The sequence below is a fragment of the Bremia lactucae genome, linkage group LG4 (genome assembly GCF_004359215.1).
Source record: "Bremia lactucae strain SF5 linkage group LG4, whole genome shotgun sequence".
NCBI classification, from domain to species: Eukaryota; Oomycota; class Peronosporomycetes; order Peronosporales; family Peronosporaceae; genus Bremia; species Bremia lactucae.
This window is the reverse complement of record NC_090613.1, coordinates 3,746,663-3,754,527: the sequence shown is the minus strand read 5'-3', so window position 1 is coordinate 3,754,527 and position 7,865 is coordinate 3,746,663.

The following is a 7,865-nucleotide window of genomic DNA, read 5'->3' as shown; positions in this document are numbered from 1 at the left end:
CACGAGCGCGGCAAGCGTCGCTCGTTGGAGCAGACGGTGCAGGCTCACCATATCGAGCGGTTGGAAGACCGTTCGAAGAGTGCGTACTCCATGTTGGAGTACGAGCGGAAGTATCATGCTGTTCGCGATGAGCTGTCGTCAGCTCATTGTAGTTTCGAGGATATTCGGAACCGGCATGAGAAACTTCAGGTTCAACATGAGAACCTAATTCACGATCACAAGAATCTTTTGGGGATTCTTAAAAAGAGTGGTCAAATTTGTCCTCGGAAGAAGCCGCGTACTGATAGTACGGTCGCGAGGATAGCGTAATCCTTTCACAAAGAACGGTGGATGCGTTGTAGACGCATGCACCGTATTATTGATGGCGAATTCGACCATCAGTAAAACGTCGCTCCAATTTGGATACAATTGGGCGTAACCTCGAAGTATATCTTCGAAGACGCGATTTACGCGTTCCGTCTGACCATCTGTCTCTGGATAATCAGAAGTTGACATAGTCAGACGTGTTCCGAGAGAAAGGAACACGGATTGCCAAAACTCCGCCGTAAACCGTGGATCTCTATCGGAGACTTGTTCACGGGGTAGATAGAGGAGTTTGAATACCGTGTCGATTAAGACACGGGCACAGCCCGGAGCCTTGATCGACTCTGGTACTGCAGCAAGATGAACCATCTTGCTGTATCTGTCTACAAAAACAAGGATTCCATTGTTTTTTGTGACCGTCTTTGGGAAATCCGAAGACGGAGTCCATAGATACGGACTGCCAACACTCTGCCCTAAGTGTTAGGGGTTGGAGAGGTGCACGGGATGAAAGGCTAGGCTTCAACCGTTGACATACCTCGCAAGCACGAATGTACTTGCGCACGAATGTACTTGCGCACGACCTGATACTGGCGGATCAAGAAAAAGTCGTAAATTACTGTGAGGTAAGTCTTCTCACGTCCACGATGACCACTTGTTGGAGCATCGTGAAACTCATTTATGATGCGCAAGCGCAAATCATTGTGAGTTGGGACGACGACACGTGGAGTGTCGCCGGCAACGGCCGTGTAATACAGTAAGCCGTTGCGTGTTGTGTATCGATCGGATGACAATCGATATAAAGCCGGTAAATCTTTATAAGATTTATTGGATGGATTCATTAGATGATCAGTTAAACATAGAAGGTCCTTATCTTCTGTGTAAGCTTTATTTATGCCATCAACCAAGGTTGATGACGTAACACTCGTAAACAGTGTTGCAACAGTGGGTTTATTTTCACTGTTGGAGTGCACTGCTGACTCGAAATCGGGTCGGCGTGATAACGCATCAGGGACGACATTAAGTCGTCCTGGTTCATATTTCACGACAAAATTATACTGCGCAAAGAAGGATAGCCACCTCGCCATTCTTCGCGAGAGGTGTGGGCTATTAACGGCCGTGCGTAATGACGCATGGTCCGTATATACGATGAACGATCTATCTCCTATGAGATGGACACTAAATTTAGCCAGTCCATATTTCATGGCAAGGCGTTCCTTGTCATACACTGGGTAATAGCGTTCAGCTGGTTGCAGCTGACGCGATTGGTACAAACGACGCGCTCTGCGTCGTCTGTATCGTATTGCATTAACGCGCAGCTGATTGCAAAATCGCTGGCGTCACAGACCACACGGAATGGTCTGTCTTGATCTGCAATCGCCAAGATGGGCGACTGCGTCAAGCTTTGCTTGATACCTTCAAACGAACGCTGACAATCAGCGTTCCATTACCATTTTCTCGTCTTTTTTCATGAGACGAGAGAGATTAACTATCATCTCTGCATAATTGCGAGAGCATGCGATGGAATTTTAAATGATGGTTCTGACCAATCAACATCATTTCCAAATTAGGTGGTCACATAGTGACCACTCCATTCAATGACAGTCAGCGTGATTGTCGTTTTAGAGAGAGCATGAAAGTAACACTTTTTTTTAAAAGGTTGTTAATTAATGTATTATCGAAAAGGTAAATTAAATATTGAAGGGTATTTTCTTATATAGTAATGTCAGAAATCTTATCCATAAATAGGTATAGGCCATTATATCTTTTTTCCCGAAGACTAATCAGCTGTAAACGTAAACAAAGAAAGAAAGACATATAAGATTTTAATTGCATGTTTAGAATTAGCTTAAAAATTAAGTTAGCATTAACAGATACAAAGAAGAGAAACTTAATCATATTAATACAGTTTTCATTTTACTCTCTTTAAGCAGGTTATCTTAAAGATAGTTTTCATTTTACCCTCTTTATGCAGGTTACCTTAAAAAGAAGTCTTCCTCTGCACGTACTAGTGTACATTAAGTGACGTAAGGCACCACTCGCAATTGAAGCAGTGCGAAGTGGACTTGTACTGAAGCAGTACAAGTCCTAAGTCCTAGTGCCCTGTAACAGTTTGTCCATTTCGTGTTTTGAAAACACTGGCTTCTTTGGAATGCACGCTGCAGTTCCAACACTACCGATAAACAAACACGAAAGCGCAAGTCTGACGCAGCTAATTGTGTTGAGTCACGTAATAGCGAAGCTGCTGGAGCTACGTTGAATGGTCAGCTAGCCACTGATCATCTTACAAATTTGCCATTGTTCATTGAATTCGTACTTAATATGCAATGCGTCTCGTGGAGAATGTGAGTTATTATAAGTACGCTTTTCATATGTGAGCCTGATTATGTAGATTCTGTACCCATGACCGAACAGATATCGAAGTACAGGTGTCCCTCGGATAACTTATCCCTTCCTAACTCTTGACCTCACGTAACTTAGAGGGTATTGGCTCCACTTTTATCGTTCCATGGTGTCTAACTTATAACTAATAAGATTTGGAGAAAATATATGTTTTCCGATGAAGAAAATTTATTACCCAGCACATTACTAAGCTAGTTCAGCCAGGAATCCAAACTAAGTTGCGTATTGGCTGCTGTACGTATGGAACTTTGAAAGTCCCGGATGCGCCTAAGGAAGTCAATAAATACTCGATTGCCATAGGGTTCCTCAGTGGTAGCCTCTCTAAGGCTTCATGCAGCTTTAGCTCAATTCCCTTCTCATCCGTGTCCACCATCTGCAACTGAGGTGCTGCTGCAAAGAGGAGGTCCGTATGCCTAAAGCAGTTGACCACTAGGTAACTAAAATATCCTTTCATAGCCATATACACCGCCGCATTGCTGTTAGCTGGTCAACGTTGTAGATGTTGGCCTCCCCTCGCTCATTACGATCCACGGCATTCTAGAGGTGAAAGCGCCTGTAATGGTACTTGAATGAGGCAATGATGCTAGCATACATAGGCTGAATGATTGATGTGCAGTTTAGTGGAAGGAGAGCGACCTTGATATTCCCAAGCTCCAATTCGTCCATTCGGTGAGACGGAGCATTATCTAGCAAGAGAAGAATCTTTCTGCCTTTCACTGGCAAGACTTGGTTAAACTGAATTCCAGGTGCACTTGCAATATCACATGAAATACAACTTACCCTTATGTCATTGTCAAGTTTCTTTGGCCACTCTTGGAATAGGATTCCATTCATCGATGTCTTCTTGTTGTTTCTCTAATAAAACCCCAGCCGTTCTCCTGTCTGCCGCTCAAAACAGTGTGACATCTTGGATTTCCTACTAAAAAGGTTTAAGCTTCTCGGAGCCATCAGCATTGGCGGTAAATGCTATAGTGAAACGCGTCTGAATGTTAAAGAAAGAACAAGAAGATTTTTTTAGCAAAGTACAGTTCGAATAAGGTACTCAAAATCCAGAATAGCTCACTTTGTCCTTCTTCAGACCTTCAATTCTTCCCTGTGAAATAGTCTTTTCTGGAACCACGCTGTAGGTAGGCCTAAAAATCAATATGAATATCGCATAAAAAATGCTTACAATGATATGAATCAGACCTATTTTATCCATGTTTTATACATCTTTGAGTTCATATCGAGCTATGGCTGCCTTGAGTTCAGGCAGTGCAGCTTCCTTGGCTTGTTGATCGGTGGAGCCACTTTCACTATAAATTCGGATGCAACGAAGTTTGTTTCGCTGCTGGAATCTATGAAGCCATCCATTGGAAAACTGTCAGCATCCTTAGCCAACCCCAGGCGGTCAGCAAAGCACTAAGCCTTAACCTTAATAATCTCCCTCGTGAGGACAACTTTATCGCCTGGCACTGAAGCACCCAAGTTGCCAGGGCTTCTTCGAGTTGAGGATGGTGTGCGAAACGTGGGCGCTTGGCAGCGAGGTCAGTCTCTGTCATGACTTCCAGCTTCTTGCGCTTCTTTAAAATGCCACTGATACCAGCCTGCGAAATGTTCTTACTGAACTGGGCTGTAGCCCAAGATACCAAGGCACTCTGGCTCATTTGTGAGCTCTGTGATTTGTGCCTGCAAAGTTGAAGTCTTTTCGCATTGGTGAGGCGCGTATGCGGAAGCAGGAGGGGTAAAATCTTATTGGACAGTCAGTAGAGTGAGGTTCAGTAAACATTTTTATTCCTCACGTACTTGTAACCTCAGATAACTTATGTTTTCACCCTCCACAGTGGCTATGAGCTATCCAAGGGACACCTGAAAAAGAAGAATCAACTTGTGATAACGACGACACAGGACAAGAAATACTTTCTAGTATTCATTCTTGCAGTGATAAACTGTTTAAGGTTATTGACTTCAAAGTCGATATTTAAATGTCAAAACTTGTCCTGAGTGCAGATAGATTTTTGGCTGACTTTATCCAAAAAAATCTACTACAGTTACAGGCTAAAATTGCCTAATGTTACACAAGCCCGTTAAGTACAATTTGTGTAATAAATGTAAAGCCAATTACTTTATGTAAAGTAATTAGACTAGGTGTATTCACATTGGAAGGGGATGACGGATAGCGTCATTCGTAAGCCAAGGTATTCAGATAATACGCACGTATGGGTGCACATCTACAAAGATATCTTATATTGATTGGACAAAAGTTTTTATATTTCATTGGTTTAAATATAAATCGGTCTTAAAACTATTTATTAGCTAGCAAATGCGCACGTGAAGCCGGAGTACCGCTTCCGTGACGACACTTGTACTAAGGCACTTTGTTCGTTGGGTGAGGTCGCTTATGCGCCCGCCAACTACATAGCAGCACGTGAGAGAAGACAGTCAAATCGCTTCCTCACTATGCCAGAAGGTGTGTGAGTAAGTAGAGCGTGGCCGCATTAAGACGTGCCCGCCTACACTTGGTAGCTCTAGAAATCCTTCCCACAACCCGCATCTCTGAGCGTGTACGTGTATATGAGTCTCAATATCGATTTTGATTATTTCCTACACCTCTTCGAACATCATCGAGAGGTGGCAGAGCACTTGGTGCAGGGTCTTAGTGAACAGGCCCTTGCCAGGCTCTTGGGCAATTCTCCTAAGCAACATGTTGCTCAATTGGAGCTGTTTGAGGCATCTGTGCTCGAACAGCGGAGTGCCGCGTCCGAGGTACAGAGCCATGCTGTGGCGGAGTCCGTCACCCAGAATCAGGACAAGCTGAGGCGTGAGCAAGCTCGGTGCGAGGCTCTCAGTAGGAAGGACTGCTGAGATGCTCTATGCCCAGTCGCAGCAGCCGAGATGGATCCGCCTAAGCTCGATGGAACTTCAGCGCACAGATTGTCCACTGGCTGTTAGCAGTGGAGTAATGCGGTGTGGCGCATCTCATGCACGACACCCAGTTAGTGTCATACGCTATGGCACATTTGCGCGGTAAGGCTTCATAGTGGGCTTACTCGGCGCTTATGGCAGGCGTTAAGGCGTTTCCATCATGGGCGATCTTTAAGACAAAGATTCGCGCCATGTAATACCCGCCGAATAATGAAGTGTTGCTTCGGGTGCGCTTCTTTGGAAGGCGACAGGCGAAGTGAACCTGCAAGAATATATGCAGGGGATGCGCTCGCTGTTGGGTCTATTAGTCAGGGTCTGATACTGGGACACATTAAGGTGCCCACGTTTATAAACGTACTAAAGCATGGCTCATCGCGACAGGCCCTTTTTAGAAAGAAGACGGGCCTTCGAACGAGGTGTTTGAGGCCGTCGCCGAAAGAACAAGTCGATTATATCGATAAATATTTAGAGAAGCGAGCAAAGGCGGGACATGTACGTGAGAGCAAGTCGCCTCACTGCAGCCCAACCTTCTGTGAGCGTAAAATTACAAATAAATGGCGCGTGCTTTCATGCTTACAATAAGCTGAACACGGCGACGATAAGCGGCTCAAACGCCAATTTCGCAGAAAGATGGTTAACTGAACTCCATGATAAAGTCAACTATCTTTTATGCGTTGGATTTGAAGGATGGCTACTATCAGGTACTCATGAAAGAGTCCGATGTAGCCAAAACAATTGTAAGCACCCCAAGTAGTATGCTTTGGTGGTGGCTTGTGATGCCCCAAGGGTTAAAAAATGCGTCGGCGACATTCAACCGGGTGGTGGCTCACGTGATGCGTCAGCACCGTGCCTACGCGCCTCATTACTTTGACGATGTATTCGTGCATAGTAGGGCCGAGGATGGGCTGAGCGCAATAGAGTCGCGCAATCGTCATTTAGACGCTGTGTTGCAGACTTTGCGTGCAAAAGTGCGTCTTGGGGGTCCCTGAGATGTCTGCATTGGGCTGCATCGTTGGTATACATGGTGTACGAGCAGACCCAGACAAGGTAAAATCAGTAAAGGAATGGCCAATCCCACGGCATGTGAAGGATTTGCGCCAATTCCTAGGGCTCGCCAAATAGTTGCATAAATATAGCAAGAATTATGCTGAGCAAACTAAACCATTTTCTGACTTCCATAAAAAGGACGCATAATGGGTTTGGTTTAAAGAATAAGATCATGCGTTCACACCACTGACGCAATCTTTTGTAGAGGCACCGGTCTTGGCATTGACAGACGCGAATAAGCCCTTTAGCGTCGTCTGCGATGCAAGTAATTTTGCAATCGGCAGCGCGCTCATGCAGAAGGATGACGACGGCGTTGACCGCGTCATCTCTTATCAGTCCCGGCTATTAAAAGCCGCGGAACTGAATTACCCTGTGCATGACAAAGAGCTACTTTCAATAAAGTATGCTCTTGTCAAGTTTCGTGTGCACCTACTGGGCGCCGAATTATTTGTGCTTTATACGGATCACGCATCACTGCGGACCGCAATAACTTACCGTACCTCTCGCCTAGAGTGGCAAGATGGCTTACATTCTTCTCTGAATTTAATTTCAAAGTTGAGTACAAGCCGGGTAAGTTCGAATGTCTTAGCTAACGCTTTATCGCGCAGACCAGACTTTGAGGTAAGACACCAGGAAAGTGTGTCTAGTGCTAAAGCACCTTTTCAGCCGTCAACGTTAGCAGCCATGAAGGCATATCACGTGACGAGCTCATTAGCCTCTGAAATAAAAGAGAGCTACAGTCAGGACGACCATTTTCGCTTGCTGTTGGATCACTTCGGTGGACGAAAGGTAACCCTTCCGTCGCACCTAAAAGCTAAGCTAAATCGCTTTAGCTACAGCGATGGCCTGTTATGGCATCAGCTGTCACCTTGTGATCCCTTGAGAATCTATGTGCCTCATGACACAGATCTCAAGCTGATGATCCTTCACGAGCTCCATGATGCGCCATCTAATGGGCATCTGGGCCGTGAAAAGACATTCTTACGAGTGTCAGAGGAATTTTGGTGGCCACACCTATATAGATGGGTGGCCAACTATATTCGCTCTTGCGAACAGTGTCAGCGCATTAAGCCTGCACCGTCCAGCAGTGCGCCACTGAAGCCGCTACCGATTCCAACCAACTGTTGGAAGTCAGTAAGCCTGGACTTCATGTTTGGCATGCCGCCCGATCATAAGGGTCGGACAGGGCTAGTCGTCTTTGTAGACAGACT